Source organism: Zalophus californianus, chromosome 7 (assembly GCF_009762305.2).
Source record: "Zalophus californianus isolate mZalCal1 chromosome 7, mZalCal1.pri.v2, whole genome shotgun sequence".
NCBI lineage: Eukaryota > Metazoa > Chordata > Mammalia > Carnivora > Otariidae > Zalophus > Zalophus californianus.
Genome location: NC_045601.1, coordinates 122178415 through 122197635, shown reverse-complemented (window position 1 = coordinate 122197635; position 19221 = coordinate 122178415). Strand labels below are relative to the sequence as shown.

Below are 19221 nucleotides of genomic sequence, written 5' to 3'. Positions count from 1 at the left end.
TTACTGCGTAATGAACACCTACTAAATGCCAAGTACTTCCTACCTGCTTTTCTATGTAAACGTAGATATTGGTATCCCCATTTATCGACAAGGGAACAAGTCTAAAAGATACAAACTTGCAAAATCCTTCTGGATCAATCATTATCTGAAGAAAAAGATAGCAAAGCATTTCTTATCTGACAGAAACAGAAACTGAGGCAAGTTTAAAAGTTTTGGCCAAAGTCTGCAGCCCTCTGGAATGACTCTTGGATCCTGCTGAAAATGTGAAGTTCCTTTCCTCCGACCTCTATCTAGAATCTTTTCTTCCTTTCTGATGACCCTTCCAATTAAGAAAAACTCAGTCCCTCCCCAAGAGAAGTTCACGGTGTGATTTATTATTTTAACAAGCTAGCTCCGTGTCTACTCTCTCTCTCTACCTACTTCTAAGATGAATGCTACTGACTCCTTAAAACCCGGCACCTCACGCCCAGCTTTGTGCTCAGAACATTTCCTTTCCCCATCGAACACTGCATGTGAGGCGTGAGAAACGATCACGTTACTTTCCTAAGGAATTAAATGGGCTGAGCACTGTAGCAACTTTTCTTTCCAGCATAATCCATCAAAAACATGGTCTAAATCATGATAACACTAAGTCCCAAATTTTCAAAGTAGGACATGAAATTATATCTCAGTGACTTCCTTGACCCAAAAGAAAAATGCAAAGCTGGCCTTAGTTGGTTTATCTTCTTGTTAATCATGATGGAGGAGTGTGTTTAAAACACTGAGCAGAATGCCATTTTTCAACTTTTCCTCACAACGTTAGATGTCTCTTGAACTACAGTATTTATTTAAATCATCAACTCCACTGACCTTGCTCCCTATATTTATTATGCTTTGGATGAAATAATATTGTAGGAGTTCCTATTTTTCAAATTCCATGCTACTATAAAATATACACTGGATCTATCACTATTTTATCAATCCTTTCATGACTTTGAGATCATAAATGGGTTCACTTTCAAACCTTCCCTTTCTGAGAAAAATAAGATAAACTCTTTTTCATTTACCTTGGAAAGTGCTATTTTCTTTGTCTTAAATACACAGCTCAGATTCATATTTCTTTTTAATAGAATTTTCTGTTTTCCTTATGCCTCGCCTGGACAATCCTCTCTCAAAAACAGAACTGCTTTTGGACAAATGTTGATACCACGGATTAAAAGGGGATATAATTCTCTAACCATGAAAGGGAAGATTACCCTTAATTCTTAACAATAACAGCAATAAAACCAGAAGCTTTAATAATATATTTCACCATGATATTTTTATAATAAAGATGACAACATCATTTTTAACTGATAACAAATTATATACCTATTACTGTGTTAGACCAAATATTGCCTAAAATAAATGGGACAGGATTTACCTTTCTTTCTTTTTACAAAGATTATATTGACTGAATTCATTTTAGTGGGGCTAAACTTTATTTACATAGCTGATATATTAATGTGAACACAGGAGTGACATATATTTGTAAACTACTAATGACACTGAAACTAGTTGAAATAAAAATAGTTATATTTTGCCCATCAAGATTGGCAAATAATTACAACAGCTGATACACCTATAATTTCTACCGTTTCTAGCCTAGAGGATCGCTTAAAGATTTTTTATGTACTTATTTATTTGAAAGAGAGAGAGAACGCGTGTGTGTGCACAAGCAGGGGGAGGGGCAGAAGGAGAGGGAGAGAGACTCTCCCGCAGACTCCATCCGAGCCAAGTGTCGAGCCGAGGGCGGAGCCCCACTTGGGGCCCAATGCGGGGCTCCATCTCACAACCCCAAGATCATGACCTGAGCTGAAACCAAGAGTCCGACGCTTAACCTACTGAGCCACTCAGGCTCTCTATCCTAGAGGATCTCTTTAGGACTAAATGGAGTCATAGATTTTGAGCTATGATTAGTGTTATGAATAGCAAGTTATCAAAAATGTGACGTCTTAGAACAGCGTTTCTCAAAATTTTTTCATTGTCACCCTCTAAGGAGGCTTTGTAGACCATTTTTCCTAATCAATACCCATGAAATTTCATACCACAGATATAGTGTTTATGGACTAAATGTATACATCTTTGACTTATACATAAAAAGAGGAAGATTTTTTTCACAATCTTCCCCCCAACCCCAACTAAAGAACCAATTTTCACTCCCTTGAGGGCAATATTACCTCTGCCGATTTTGAAATTTTTTTTAAGATTTTATTTTTTTAAGTAATCTCTACACCCAATGTGGGGCTCAAACTCACAACCTGGGGATCAAGTGTCTGCATGCTCTACCAACTGAGCCAGCCAGAAATTTTTTAAAGTGTAGAGAAAGATAGCAACTGCCAAATTCGCACTTGGAATGAGGTTTGTCCTACTTTTCTTGAATCAGAGCCTGAGGAATGGGCCTAAAGTAGACGAAATCCAAAATCATTTTTGCGGGTGTGGATGGGGAAAGAGAAATCTTCAATTTTAAGCTGATTATTTTCCCTGAAAAAAAATAGTTTTTAATCTACGAACAGTGAGTCTATTACTGCCTGAAAGAAAGGTTGACTTTGGTGCTTAGCTGTAAATATGATCACTCCACCCATTTGCTCATTATCATTCATTAATTCACTTACTGACTTGTTTGCCCAGCAAGCTCTATCTTAGCAGTAAAAGAGGCAAAAATGAATAACACTCAGCTTGAATTTATTCATCCCACTGATGAGACCACAAGTTTTGGAAGTAGTAATTTAAAAAGTAAATAAATCTACATATTCTGAAACACCTAGAATGTCTAAAGAAAGTGTATTACTATTTATAAGGAAGAGACAATGATTATGAATCACAGCCCAATTACACTGTGTGTATAGACAATTCCATTCTCTTGAATAGCATGCAGAAAACAAACCAACAACCTAATTTTGGCAATCCACAAGTGTGCTAATAAATCTGCCTTAAAACCAATTTGCCAAAGTTTAAATTACAACTTTAAAGTGCCCATAAAGGGAATGGAGAGATGGCATCTTGTGGTGGTCAGCTTCTGCTTTGAATTTAATTAGTTCAACTATTTGAAGTTCAAACACTGGTTTCCCAAAGAGGGACAGGCATATTTTTAGTTTTTTAAACCAGTTGCCTCCTTCATTCATTTTTCTCTGCAGCCAGACTTAAACCTCAGACACCATTTGCTTTCAGAGTTCACTTTCACATCCATGATGTAGTGGGAGTCCTTGCAGCTTTGGCAAGCATATGGTTCACTGAAAAGCAACTTTGCACTAGTACACCATTTATTTCTGAAATGCTGGCAAAATTGAAAGAGGCTCTAACTCCGCAAGGGGCAACATTTTTCTTCAGGAAAATTGTCAACACAGGTGAAACAGCTGTGTGCAAATTAAGAGAAATTAGCTATTGAGTCAAATTCCTCTAGTTCAGGGATGATATTCATTGACATAAACATATTCCAAAGTAATAAAAAGTAGTGTTTCCCAAATGAGATCCAGGGACACCGATGATAGTGTATCTGTGATCTATTGTCCATCTGAGAATGAAGGGGGGAAATCACATCATTTCCAACTATTTGGCTCTTCCCACTCTTGTTAATGTGGGTATGGGGCTCTAGCAATTAAATGGTGGGAGGGAAGTCAACACAGATGGAGATTGGAGGCCACCAGATAGGGAACTGATGTCTAACATTTTCCCAGAAGTTCACGTTGCCAAGCTTACAAGATAGTCTTCATCTTTTCTGTGATTTAATAGCTGCAAAGAGTATGGATATTGTGAGAGATGATTTTGAGGGTGTCCATGTAAGTATTGTTAAATCTGGGGGAAAGCAATGGGAAAAGCCTCTTTCAGCTGACTCAGGAAGAAAGTACAGCCTTTCCAAGATTTTTACCCAGTAAGTTGAGATTTTAAACTTGGCTACTGTCTATGAAAAAGAAAAAGTAACAAGGGCTTGCTTTATGCCAAGAGAGGGGAGTTACAGGAAGAGGGCAAAGACAACAAAAAGATTAAAGACCTAGAATTAAAGTGGATGTTAGCAGAAGGGTAGCAAGAAATTAGAATGTGATCCAAACAATAAGAGCATCTTGGGGGTAAACTGTTTAGACCAGCAGTTCCCAAAGTATATCCCCTGGACCACAAGTCAACTATGGGTAGAAATGCATATCCATCTCTCACTTGGTGTTTACAATACCTACTTCTAGAAGAAATTCTCAGCACAGGGTATTTTACTGCTCACTGAAACAGACTGTTAATAGTAGATGTCAGTTGTGACATCTCCTGAGAGCTGATTGTTAATTTTTAAGAATTTGCAAATGGGTTTTTTAAGAGAGCCATTGTTTAAAAAAATAAATTATATGCATTTACAATTAAATAAATTATCTTTAAAACAAAGGTAAAAGCCCATTTGGTGATTTTTTTTTTAATTTCAGTTATATTTTTCCGTTCTAGCTTTCCATTTCAAGTACGTGCACAATTTCCTTTTGGAAATTTTCATAATAGTTTCTGATACTTTTGTCATATAATTCCAGCATTTGTGTCATCTCATTAGTGTCTGTTGATCGTCTTTTGCCACAAAAGTGGAGATTTTTCTTTTTTTCTTTAGGTTTTATTTTTTGGCAAATTTTATTGATTTATTTCTAAATAAGGCAAGTGAAATGTAGATTCAGAATTAAACAAGATTTTCAATAACTTCTGGTCATTGTATGGTGAGAGAATATGAACATTAAATTTTTGAGTATTATTGAACAAAACTGAAAACATTTATTTATTTGACAGAGAGAGAGAGAGCACAAGCAAGGGAAGGGGCAGGCAGAGGGAGAGGGAGAAGCAAGCTCCCTACTGAGCAGGGAGCCTGACTTAAGGCTTGATCTCAGGACCCTGGGATCATGATTTGAACCAAAGGCAGATGCCTAACTGACTGAGCCTCCCAGGTGCCCCAAAAGTTGAGGTTTTTCAAATCCCTTTTATGCCAAGTAATTCTGAATTGTATCCTAGACATTTTGACTGTTATGTCATAAGACTCTGGGTCTTGTTTCAATATATGGAGACTTGACATTTATGTTTAGCAGATAGTTAGCCTGTGTAGGTTCAGGCTGCAAGTTCCCACCTGCCATCTTGGCTTCGTGGTTTCCATTTTCAAAGCCTTCGCAGCGTTATTTGGATCTGCCCTGCATACATGCTGCACAGTGACTAGTCTGCGACCTGGATGGTGGCCTATCTGCTCATTCAGTTCTCAAAGTCCATTATGTGCTGATTAGAATCAGATTCATCCATGTGTAACTTCGAGGTGAGCCCAGGATTTCATATACAACTTTACAAGGGCTGCTTTCCCAAACCCCTCTCTCTTTGTGCCCTTGTGAGTACTTCCCAGTTTCCCGGCACCTCCCTCTTTGTCCTCCATCTAGAAAGCTGGATGGAGCTTCGGTAACTAGACTTCATTTACCCTCCCGTAGCTTCACCCACATCCTGCACCAAACGGTGAGAGACCTGGAGGGAATGGGTGGGAATCTTGCTGCCAGTTCAGTGGTACTTTGAATTCTGGGCTCCGGCAACCCACCTTCTCTTACCTACTTTTCCGAGCCCCAGAGTCGCTGCTCCACACATTCTCTCCAGGTTCTGTAGCTACACGCAGTGGGAGACCCAGGCAGGAGTGAGTATCCTCCATTATATCAGAAACCTCCCCACAGCTTCTGCCAACCCACTTGCAATCTGCCCTCCACGAGAATCTTCCATCGATTCCCCTGTTTCTCTTTGGGAGAAATATCCCTGTTTTCTTTCATGAGTTCTTATAATTTCTCATTGCTGGACTCTTTACCTCTCACTCACAAGCCACTGGAGTTTCCCGAAGTTGTTAATATCGCTCTTAAGATGTGGTGCCCATAATATGAAACTATTACTTCCCTCGATCTGGATACTGTAAATATAATCATGCACTTTAAAGTGTGTTAGCTTTTTCAGTAATGGCATCTCATTATTGGCTTAGACTACATTTTTTTTTTTTACATTTTTTTTTTTTAATCCTAGGACTTATGCCTATGCATAATGTCAGGTCTTTACTATCTACTGCCATTGTTCCTTTTCAGCCAAATGCAGGAATTTAGGGCTGTTAACATTATATTTTACCTTATTGGGTCTAGTCATCGGTTCTTGCCTATTGAAGTAATTTGGAATTCGGATATTATTCTATATCTATTATTTTATTAATTATTTATCCTAGTCTGGTGTAAAGAGAACACAAGGGGGGTTTTATTATGTTCTGAGGAAACCGGTCAAGTGGAAAGACTTTCCGAAGTTACCGTTCATCTCTGCATCCTGACTTCAGGTGCTAGTTCTCCCCGCCACCCCGACACACCCCATTGGTTTTGCCTGAACGTATCTAATCCCCAATTTTAGACAGAGATCAGATTTTTTTTCCCTTGGAGTTTCTCTACCCCATGTCAAACGGGGGCCATCTCTAGACACCTGTTTCAACATGTTAAGCATTTGAGTAGATCCTTAGAGTGGAGCAGGTGGACGCCCCGCAGCAGCAGGTACTCTGGCGCACCTGCCTGGAGGAGCTTGGATCTGAGCAGAGCAATAGGACGGCTTTTCCACACAGGATATCAGAACTGGAGTTGACCTGGTGCTGAAAGAAAGGAGAAAAGAGAAAGGATGGGAAAAAATAATAGTGAAGGGAGACAAAGAGAAGGGGAAAAGACGGAAGAGAAGGAAGCAAAACTGGACCCAAAAGGAGAAAGCTTTGGGTTCCACAGAGCCCACCCTTGCTCACCTCAGCCTGTGCTCTGGGTGGGGCTACCCTCTGCTACACCTGCTGATAGAAGTTACAATAAGAACACACAGACACAGAGGGAGATAAGCAGTGTCCCTGCAGGTTGAGATATCTTCAGACAGAGCTCCAAAAATGCCATGGTCAGAGATGCTGAACTGAGCAGAAGGATGTCCTTTCCAGAATAAAAGTTCGGGGTCTAGAAGAAAAAAAAATGTGGATTGACAAGCCAGAGTCCAGTAAAAGAGAAAAGTGAATCCTGAAGAGAACTGAGGAAAACATTTTTTTACAGAAAATTTCAAACATATTCTAAATCAGAATAATGTCATAAACCTCCCTGTGCCCAACATACAGCTTCAATGATGATTAGCTCACACCCCAGCTGGCTTCACCTATACCCTCACCCATTTCCCTCCATCACCTCACCCCCCTGGATTGTTTTGAAGCAAATCCCAGACCTCACACCATTTCCTTAATAATACTTCAATATGTAGGGAGAAGGCTTTTAAACTAGGATAAATTCGGCACAGAGAAGGTATGTATAAATTCCATGGGAAAGTAAAACCTGAAAACAAACAAAAGTAAAGCCACTGAAGAAAAATTTGAAAAGCCAAGTGGGGAAGGGGAAAAAGGAATTTGTTCCTTAAAACTATACTTAAATTTTGATAATATTTTACTTTTTAAATAAGACATAGGATTCCATTACCCCTTCTTTTTTTCTAACCAAACACTACAGCAGAAATCGGACACTTAGTAGAGAAACGAGACTTATAGTGGGGAAAAAGATCTATCCATGCCATACAATTAAACATGAAAGAAACATAGTTGAGCTGCGTTGGTCCGTGGTGACAACACTTTTTAAAATATATGGGCCGTGACCATAGTTTTAAAGTTTTTATTTATTTTTCTTCGCTCCACGAGAGGTAAACTGGGATATTCAGTTATAACACAGCATTTTATTGCTTCTGGGTAATTCCCCAAGAGAGAAAAATAGAGTTTCTCCCCCCTCAAAAAAAGTGATAAATATTTAATGAAACATCTAGACCTTTCCCCTTAAAGGTTAGACATGGCTTTTCAGAATATTTTTATAAGCATCTGATTTCTTCCACCTGAATTTAGCTGATGAATCAGAGTCCAGGTATGAGTTTGGAAAAAGAAGAAGAAATACTTGTGGCTCTAAAAACAGAATTTACTCTTCAGTACAAGGAACTGTTCTGTCAGATGAGATATCTGTATATCTTTTTAGTATATCTTTAGTATACTTATCTTTAGTATATCTGATATACTAAAAAGGACCATGGGCTGCCAAAAAACGATGCCCACTTGGAAACTACAGACAAGGGTTCAGAATGTCAGATTTCGCTCAGATTGCCAGCTACTGGAAAGAAAAAAGTATGAACATTTTCTATTTCACACGCACACTCCATAAAGTGTTTGCGGGTCACCAGTAATTTTTAATCCACTAGTTCCAGAGAAGTATAAAACAAACCAGAAACAGAGGTATGAAACAAAGATTTCTAAGGGGCCCCTGGGTGGCTCAGTTGGTTGAGCGTCTGCCTTCAGCTCAGGTCCTGATCCTAGATTCCTGCTCAGTGGGGAGCCTGCTTCTCTCTCTCCCTTGGCTGCTCCCCCTGCTTGTGCTCTCTGTCTCTTCCTCTCTGTCAAATAAATAAATAAAATCTTCAAAAAAAGATTTCCAGCCCGTTGAGGATTTCAGCAAAGGTGAAACTTTTCCCTGTGAGTTCTAGACGTGGTGACCCCTGAGCACCCACCGCGCCCGAGGTTGTCACATCACCTGCACAGAGTGGGGCTGATAAAAATTGTACTTGGGAGTACCTGTGTCGCAAATGTGCACTCCTTTCAAAGTGCGGACTTTTCTCCCCCTTCTCCCCTTTTTATTTCCTGTTATGGTGTTATTTGCTGCCTCGTTTTTATACCTCTGGTTTCCATTAAATAAAAGTCAGGAGTAGAAGGCTGTAAATCTCTTCGTGTTCTCTACGTGGCTGTGGGGCAGCCAGCCCTCATTCCCTACCTAAGGACCTCTCCTGCCAAAGCCCGCGATCCCAGCCCCGAGGGACCGGGGCCCACCAGGAAGGGGAGGGAAAGGAGGCTTTCTTGCCTCGAGCCCGTTAACCCGAGTATACTTTCTCTTTCTCGGGTTTGTTTTCTCAGCTGGTGGCACATGCTCTGCTCCAGCACCACTAGGTCCTAGTGGAAAACAGCTTCCTCCAAAATCTAACAGTCCATTTTAAAGAAGTGGTTTGGAGCTGAGAAGAAGGGAGCTCAGTTATAGCTCCGTGCCCAGCTTTCTCTGTTTTTCTTAGTACATGGAAATATGAGCTGTGTAAACAGTTCATATTTCACATTCCACCTGTAGCAAAATCAGCCAAAGCAGACAAGGGAGGCTCTTTAGACCTTTCTCCACCTCAATTATTAGTGTCTTCCCATCATGCTTTTTATTCTCCGTCACCCCGCTTTTCACCAAACACACACGCATATCTTCACCACTGTCCGTATCCCAAGGGAAAATATCTTTTCCTAGAATATTTCATCCTTACAGTGTCCTATGACTCACTGACTTCTCCCCCCGGGGCGCCCTGGCTCTACAGAGCAATTAGAATGCTCTTACCCATCGGCACCTAAGCGACGATTTGACTCACCCTTCTCTCTAACCAAACATCAGTGAAACCTGAACCTCAAGTACCTAGCTCCCACCTTTCTGTTGGGAGCTGGGGAGGAGAGCTCCCTGAGAAGTCACCCACCTCCTTTCTATGGGTGTCCTACAGCTGGCCTTTTTCCTTTTATCTCAGCCTGAATGGTTCTAGACCTTTGGTTGGCAAAGAGCCCCCTACCTGTCACACGGTAGACACGCACCCGGTCCCTCTCCTTGACTAGAGGAAGGTCAGTGTGGTGGGGAAATAAATGAGTGATTAGAAATGACACCCACAGCAGCATTCGCAAAGCCCCTCGTCACGGAAGGGACCAACCAGTCAGTTCCATCTGGCTTCAGAGTCTCCAAGCTGTAACTTATACCCACCCAGAGGTAAGAGCTCAGGGGCCTTTGGGGATCTCTAGTAGTGAGGTCAACGCTGGCCCATTAACCACAGCCCTGGCCTGAGGCTAAGCCCGAAGGAAAGGTAGTTGGTACCAGCAATGCTGCATTCTCATTCCAGGTGTCCTCTTTCTGGCTGGAAATGGGAGAGAAGAGGGAAGCTTCTTGTGCCTTGTATTCTGGAGGTTCAGTGAGACATCGCAAGGAAAGACCTAAGAAGAGACAAGAATGAAGGGAGAAGGGGAAAAACAGGGAGAAGGGAGGACTGAAGACCCCTTGGGACAGTTAGACTGGTCTCACATGTGGCTGTAACACCAGTTTCTAATTTCGAGTTGTCAAGATTCATCTCCCAGAAAAGTAAGAGCCGAAAAAGAACGTGCAGTCTTCTTGAAAGAGACCCCACAGTATCTCCAGATGTTTTGGGTTATTCTGTGGGGAGGGGAAAAGGCCTAGGTTGAGAGAAGCAAATGTGTTCATTCCCTGAAAGAAGGAAGGTCACCAAGTGGGAACAGTTTATTCGCCTTTGGAAGTATTACATTTCAGCAGAAGGAGCCAGGAATAAGATATCATTTGTTAACTTTGCTAATCCATTAAGTATACATTGGACAACTGAGCTATTATTTGGAACTCTGTGCTATGTGTCCTCTAACAAGGAAACAATGTCCTGCTGAGTTTAGGTGTGGTGTGTGCTAAGACTACATAAAACTTTCAGCAGCTTTATATGAAGTTGATTTTTATTTTAAGGAACAGCATATATTGAATCAGTAGGAGAGAGAGAAACCACGGCCTTCCATCCCCTCATCAGGAAATGCATTAATAGTAAATTACTGGATACTTTAAATGGTTTATGGTGATTTTTATCAAATCAACTCCAGAATATAGGATTTGTATTTGTGTGTGTGTGTGTGTGTGTGGTGGGTTTTCTCGTAAATTAAATATCTCAGAATCATAGAAACGTTTTGAGTTAAAATGGGGGTTTGTGTCCCAGATTCTCGTTCTACTGATAGAAAGTTGAGGGTGAGAGAGGGGTCAATGAACACATGAGAAGACAAGTTAATTTGGTGACAGAGCCAGGACTAGAAACATGGATGAGACTCAGTGAGACCAAGCACCAACCAATGAGAACATAGAGGCACACAGAGCCAATGTGGTCATCCCAGTGCACACTGGTCAAATACCTCAGTTACCCAGCCATGCCAGTGCTCTGTCAATGTCGGCAACTTCTCTTGGCTTTGGGTTTAGGGAGTAACTCTTTCTTTCCTCCAATCAGACCTTCAGTTTATAGTCTGAGCAATGTTTGAGGGGTGGGTGAGCAGCAGAGGGATGGAAGCCAGAGTCCTATGTCAGGTACTGTGGAATAAGAAAGATGCATGAGGTGCAGTTCCTGGAAATCTGACCCCTCGATATCATCGTTCTGCATGACTTATAGCTGATTCAAACAGACTGGCTAGAACTGGCTGGTTGCATCACCCTTCCTCATTCCCATGACACAGGACAGGGCATGGCAGGTAGAGACAGAGAGTAAATTGAAAATACAGACTAAAAGGCTCCCTTTCTTTGATTCTTGTTCCCCTGACAGTGACCTGTCCTAGGAAGTGTGTGACTGACAGGAGAGACAAGCTGACAGATGGAGTGAATCAGAGGCTAAACCACAATCAAGAAAGAAGCGTTGGCCCAGGGGATCACAGTGTTGTTGACAACTTAGAGCCCTGCCCCGAGCCTGCAGTGTCACCAACTCCTCCTCACAGACAAGTAGTCTTTTCTTCTTTCTTTCTTTCTTTCTTTCTTTCTTTCTTTCTTTCTTTCTTTCTTTCTTTCTTTCTTTCTGCCTGGCCAGCTTTTATTCATTCTTCTGGTAACAGCACCTCCATTTTCCTATGAGGTCCCACCCTACCCCAGTCTCAACACCCAACTCCTGAGGTAGGCACGGGGCTCAGGCCTGGCTCACTGGGGCATTCATCCTACACCCCGCCACCACCGGCCTCAGTGATCAGCTCTGGGCTGAGCTCATGAGTCAAGTCAGGCCAAGGAGACTCTGTCTGGGGAAGTTTGTTGGAAAGACACAGAGAAAAGCATTCTGTTTCTGCTGGAATTGCCAATCATTAGGGTCATGTAACTCCACAGCTTTCAGTGACCCACCTGAGAGCTGAGCCAATAGGTATAAGAGCAGATCTGAGAGCCAGAGAGGAAGGGGAAGGGGAGAGAGCAAATCTAAATGACACCATTGGAGCCCCTGGATGCAGTGATGTCCAAGGTCAAATCCCAGGATTTTCAGTGCATTCTCTTTTTGCTTGTCAGCAATTGCAGTTCTGTCGCTTGATGAAGCAAATACAGGGTTCATCACACCAGCGTTCACACAGAGCTATGAGGAAGAGCAGGCACATTGTGGAGCAACTGCAAGTCCTGTCAAAAGAATAAGGAATGTAGGCTTCATCATTTCCACTAACCATCAGTTCAGGTGGGCTTCTTGAAGGTAAAAATATACCACCACGATGGCGCCTTTTTGTTTAATACTTTGACCTGAGAGTCAATCGTGCTATGGTGGGAGTATATGCAAAGTATGATGGAAGCATAGACAAAGATAATCTAACTGAGCCTGGGAGAAAAGACAAGACTGCATTCAAGGGCCATTTGCTAGATGAGGGAAAATAATAGGAGATGCAGACTGGGGAGGAGAGGGAAATGAAGAGCTCAGTTTTAGGAAATTAAATTTTGAACTATCAGGACAACTGAGTGATAGTGTCCAGTTGACATTCATATATGATTCTTGAGGCAAGGATGGAAATGTAGGTTGGAGACACCAAGTTTGGAGTCAACACCATGGGTGGGGAGGTAGCTAAAACCATGAGCTCAGATTAATGAGAGTGCTCAGAGACAAGTATGAGAAGAGAAACATGACCATGTTTCTTGCAGGATGATAGCATTTAAAAGGCAAGACTAGGGAGAAGGAACCAGGAAGGAAAAGAAAAAGAATGGCCTAGAAGGAGAAAGGAAATCAGTAGGAAACATTGTCACCAAAGCTAAGCAAGAAAATATTCCTAAAAATGAAAACAACTGGCAAAACCGAATGCCATAGAAAGGCCAAAAAATAGGAAAGCTGGGAAATACATGCTGGATTTGGTGATCTTGGGGGTGGTCTCCTCTAGACGTGCTTGTGCTGTCCCTCTCCTGAAATGTCCCTCTGCCTTTGTCCAAGAGAACCAGTTTGTGTCTCTATCCTCTCTCCTTCCCCATGCCTCTACCCATGTTTTTCTCCTCTTCCTGCACACTTCCATGGTAGCACTCAGCACAAGCAAAGAAATAACTCCTTTTTATACTTTCCTCTCTCACTAGACTATTCGCTCCTTGAGGCCAGGGATTTTGTATTAGTCATCATTTTCTTTTAAGATATTTAGTTAAGCATAATTTATATATATCAAAATGTAAGCATCTTAAGCATACAACTCAACCACCAATTTTTACAAAGTGTACATACTGTGTATGCCCAGCCAGATCCCACTGTACACATTTCTGCTACCCCAGACGCCTACCCCGTGGCCTGTCCCGGTCAATACCCCCAAATTAAGCACCATTCTGACCTCTGTCACCATAGATTACTTTTGCCTATTTTGAACTTAATATGAATGGAACTATGGAGTATGTGGTCTTGCGAGATGTCTACTTTTGCTCAGCATGTTTGCTCACCCAGCTTGTTACATACAACTATAATCTGCTCCTTTACAGTGCTGTATATTGAATGGATATACCACAATGTATGTATTTACTCTTCTGTTATGGGACATTTGAATCGTTTCCAGGTTGTGGGTGTTAAGAACAATGCTGCTGGGGGTCCTGGGTAGCTCAGTCAGTTAAGGTTAAGCATCTGACTCTTGATTTGGGCTCAGGCCGTGATCTCAGGGTTGTGCGATCGATCCCTAGGTCAGGCTCTGCACTGGGCTTGGAGCCTGCTTAAGATTCTCTCTCACTCTCTGCCCCTCCCTCCCCTCTCTACCTCTCTTAATAAAAAAAAAGAACAATGCTGCTATGGGCATTCTGGCACATGTCTTTGTGGACATAGTATTCATTTTTTGAGGCATTTGCCCAGAAGTGGAAATCCTGGGTCTGTCCTTTGATCTTTTTTTCTCAGCACCTATCGCTTCATCCTATGTGATAGACCAATAGAGTAGACACCAAATAAGTACAAAATGCTCTTGAAATCATAAACAATTTTTCAACAAATCTCTTGTAAGAAGTTAAATTTAATGCCATTTACTGTTGTCTTTGTGGTATTATCACCAGATATTCTTAGATGAATTTCCAAAGAAGTGTATCAAAATCTAAAGAACTGGCCAAAAGTTCAATTAGCAGAAGACAGAAGCCCCTCTCCTTAAAGAGCTCATAACACTACCTCAATTTTTTAAAAACTATATAATTTCAAGAAATAAATAAATAGCCTTTGAAATAATTAAGACACTGTATGAAAAACTGGTTTCAGGAGGACTCAGGAAGATCTGCTGTTTTGCCAAGGGAAGGAATGAGACACATATTCTAACTCTAGGTTGGAAGGAGCTCTAGGTCAATGCAACCGTTTTTGCACAAGAAATACGTTCAGGCAGGAACAGGGTCTCAGCGGGTGCCTCAACAAATGCCCCAGGAATAACATGACAAGAGAAGAACCTCACCAATCAAGGAACCAAATTGGTGGATTTTTTGCAAGTATCTGCTTCAGTTTTTACTGGTTAGAAGAAGTAAATACCATGGGAAAGCCAACGAGCCATAAGAAATGGACTTTTTCTCACATGAGAACCATACCCGGACAATGCCAGGAGACTGCCTGTCCCCTCCTTCTCTTCCTACTCTCTTTGATGGGCAGAGTCTGACCACAAGCTTGGCCTGAGTTTGTATGAAAAGAAGTGAAGTCTTACCTTAAAGAAAAGATGAAAGGAACTGCAAGATAGTATGACTGCTGGTTTGGACTGAAGCCTTTGTCTTCATTGCATCTCACTCCCTCCTCCGGGCCCCCTGCCCAACCCACTGCCCTAAGGCATGACTCAAGTGCAAACATGAAGTCAATAGAATTTATTGGTGTTTTTCTAGGTCTCCTTCCATCCCCTTGGAAATCTTTCCAAGAGGGGGAAAAATGACCTCCTGCCTATCCAGCTTCGACTATCAATACAAAATGATTAAATACATAATATAGGCAGAAGGTGATGCTGAGGGTGAATTCAAGGTCATTAATCTTCTGTGGCTAGAAGGCACTGATAAGAAATGCAGGAAAAGTTGAAAAAGGAATGAACACAAAGAGAGGATAGGCCTTTTCTGGCTGGGTCTGCCCCAGAGGTAGCAAATGAGAGTCTCCTCTCAACACTCAATTCCATTCATTCAGTCATCGGGTTAAACACAATGATATATTCATTTGCTCTGTGGTCTCACACATTTATAATATATGAGGGCTTGAGTAGAAAAGAGCCTAAAAATAAAAACTTTATGGGAAACAATGACGTTGTTTTCACCTGTGGCACAAGGCTATGCAGAACTGGTGATACTGGGACAGACAAGGGGAATGAGCAGTCTGCTCGCCTGTGTTGGGGATGCTAGCTCCCTGTGATGCCTGCCCCTGGACAGTTCAGAAATGCTGGTCAGTACTTCTGAGGAGCCACAGGGCCACTGTGTTTACAACTCCGGGGAAACCATTTATATTGGATGTCACTAGGGAACAGAATAGAAATGAATGTTGCCACAGGGATTTATTTCTTTATTAAACACTGGCCACGTGTCATGAAATATCCAGGACACTGCTGAATTTTAAATTAGATATTTTGTTGTCTTGGCAAATTTACTCGAAAGTGCCAGGATCACAAGTCCCGTATTCTGCAGTTTGAATATACAGTTGATCCTTGAACAACTGGGTTTGAACTTCATAGGACCTCTTATACATGGATTTTTTTTTTCAATAAATACACATACAGTACTATAAATGTATTTTCCTTATAATTTTCTTAGTATTTTCTTTTCTCTAGCTTACTTTATTGTAAGAGTACAGAATATAATATATATAACATACAAAATATGTGTTAATCGACTGTTTATCAGTAAGGCTTCTGGTCAACAGTAGGCTATTAGTAGTTAAGCTTTTGGGAAGTCAAAAGTCATACATGGATTTTCAACTGTGCAGGGGTTCAGCACCCCAAAGCCCCATGTTGTTCAAGAGTCACACACACACAAAATATGAACATACCAGATGGAGCGAAGGGGAAGGAGGTGGCCACAAAAGCCATGAGAACTAACCCCAAAGAAACATAACTCACAGAAGAATCACCACTTATACATTCCTTTTGCCAATGCCATCCTCCCTTCTCTATACACTGGAAATTCTAATGGTCAATACACTATGGTTTAGTTCTTGACTAGAAATTTTAGAAAATGTACATCTTACTAAATTAGAAGTTTCCCAAAGGCAAACACACAACAGCATATAAAGTAAATGATCAATAAATAATTTCATGTTTGACTTGACAGTGCCCCCCTTTCTTTTTTATTATCTCCAGTTAGATACGCCAAATGTCTGTTTTTCTGAAGAATTTGCCTATTCTTAGAGAAAACACCCTTTCTAATAGCATTAAGAACTTTGATCTCTAACCACCATCTTCTCTTTCTTGCTCAATTCCTCTAACTCCAAGCGGCAATAATGCTTTCATCTCACCAGTACATTGAATCTATTGATCCAGCCTCTTCATGGGCTTCACACTCAAGTGAGACCCTTTATGTTTATTCAGTTTAAATTCAGTAGTGAATATGCACATATCCCCAACTCCTTTGGTTCTTTCTGGCTTGCTCATGCTTCCTTAAAACATAATCTCAATTATGTCCAACTCTCAAGAAACTTAATTCTACTTCACTTACTTCATACTCTGACTATGACATTCAGCAGTCATCCTTCTTGGTATTTACCCAAAGGAGATGAAACTATATCCACACAAATACCTGCACATGGAAGTTTATAGCAGCTTTATTCGTAAGTGCCAAAACTCGGAAGCGACCAAGATGTCCTTCAGTAGGTGAATGGATAAATAAGCTGTAGTCGATCCAGACAATGGAATATTTTCAATGCTAAAATCAAATGAGTTATCAAGTCACAAAAAGAGATGGAGGAACTTAAGTGCATATTACTAAGTGAAAGCCACTCTGAAAAGGCAACATGCTGTATTTTCCATCTATAGGACCTTCTGGCAAAAGTAAAACTGAAGAGATTGTAAAAAGATCAGTGGTTGCCAAGGGATGACCAAGGGAAGGATGAAAAACTGGAACACAGGATTTTTAAAGCAGCAAAACTACTCTGTATGATACAATAATGGTGGCTACATGCCATTATACATTTGTCCAAATGTATAGCATGTACAACACCAAGAATGAACCATAATGTTAACTGTGAACTCTGGGTGATTGTGATGTGACAATATAGGGTCATCAGTTGTAACCAAAGGTACCACTGTGGTGATGGATATTGATAATGCAGTAAGCTGACATGTGTGGGAACAGGGGCATATGGAAAATCTCTGTAGCTTCCTTTCAATTTTGCTATGAACCTAAAACTGATCTTAAAAAATGTGAAGTCTTTAAATATATGTATGTATATACAGATTTCTGAGGCTCACCAGAACCAGGAAATCAGACACTCCAGCAGTGAGAATGAAGAATCTGCACTTTTAAGCAGCTCTCCAGGTAATTTATATCCGCACATATCCATGACAACCATGCTCTAAACCTTTAAGTGGTTTTCAAATGTTTTAACTTTTGAACTTTTCTTCAAATTATCAGCCTTCAATTTCCTAATAGATGAGACAGATGAACCCAAAGAAACTCAGACTTAAGCAGACAGAGGTGAGTCCTTGGGAACCCTGTCTCCTTGCAGAGGCCTCTGACAGGGCCGGGCAGACCTCCCCAGTGCCTCCCTCCCTCCCCTTTCCAAGAATGGAAAGGTCTCTGGTGTAAAGGTACAACTCAAGACCTATTTCTTTTAGGAAATTGTTATTAACATTAACCTTATACTAACTCAACCACTTCTCATTAAACTAGACTCCACTAACATTCAAAATGACTCTACCTTGAAGATGCTAAAGCGTAGAATTTTCCTCTCTGTGAACACAACCTCACTTCACCTGAGCAGGACTTCAGTCCCTCCTTCCCTCTCTCCTGAAGCCAACCTCTCACCACACTGACCTTCTGCTTCATTGGCCTTTGCTAATTCCAACCCTGGATTATCCTGATAATCTCTTTTCGCCATTCCTCTTCCTCAATTCCTCAAAAACTTTCTCCAAATACTGCTAAAGAAGTATTTGACTGGTTCCACTGCAAATTCGTGTTTTTCAATCTCACCTGGAACCACAGTCTTGCCCAGAAATGCTCTCACTCATCTCGGGTCAGTCCCCCTTCCCTTCCCTTCTCCTAGCCCTGCCTACAGTCTTCAAAATGACAACTCCTTTGTACTTCTTAGTAGATATTTGCTTCTGAGTTGACAGAGAAAACAGATGCCCTCCTGCAATTTCCCTCCACTCTTATATTGACATTATTAATATCTTTACAGTCAATGTTTCAGAAGAGATGTTTTCACTTTCTTTTACGATAATACCCTCCCATCCGCTTAGTCTATCTCCACCCTTCTCCTCTGGAATGTCCATCTATTGTAACTTCTACCTCTGTCTTTCTTCTGTTTCTACTCTTTTAGCCTGAAAAAAGAAAATACATGCAAAAAAATACCGTCTTGGAGTACCTGGCTGGCTCAGTCACTGGAGTGTGTGACTCTTGATCTTGGGGTTGTGAGTTCGGCATCCATGATGGGTGTTGAGATTACTTAAAAATAAAATCTTAAAGAAAATAATTGATAGTTTTTTTTGTTGACCACTTATCCTCTCCCAAATATCCGTGGAAATTCTATGTAACTGCAGCCCTTTGGCCATGAGGAGATTCCTGGCCCTTTGGTTGGACCAGGAATTCTCTCCCAGGAATTTGAAATACTCCAGTAACAAAACATGATATTAACTTTGGGCTAAGATGGTGGTGTCATTTAACTGAGATGGAGGAGGAATGGGTTGGGGGAACAAAATCAAGAATTCTACTGTGGTCACATTTAGCTGTAGACACCTATATGGTTCCCAAGTGGAGCTGTCCCCTACAGAGTTGGAGCTTATTGGAATGGCGGAAATGATGGATGGTAGGTAGATGATAGATAGATAGATAGATAGATAGATAATAGATAGATAGATAGATAGATAGATAGATAGATAGATAGATAGATGATAGAGGATAGATAGACAAATAATTGGCCTACAGGTGGCATCTAAAACCATAAAACTGGATGAAATCACCTACATAGAAAGAAAATCTAGAGACATGGAGGACCCAGGATCAAGACCCTGGTATACTGCACCAT

General features: G+C 41.1%; 1 long non-coding RNA gene across 1 annotated transcript; it reads left to right on the top strand.

Annotated features, from left to right (window-relative positions):
• The first annotated feature begins 17328 nt into the window (after positions 1-17328).
• LOC113926363 lies at positions 17329-18569 on the top strand. The gene is made up of 3 exons (XR_003521293.1): positions 17329-17513; positions 17610-17672; positions 18517-18569. It is a non-coding gene; the product is annotated as an uncharacterized LOC113926363 (long non-coding RNA).
• The last annotated feature ends 652 nt before the right edge of the window (positions 18570-19221 follow it).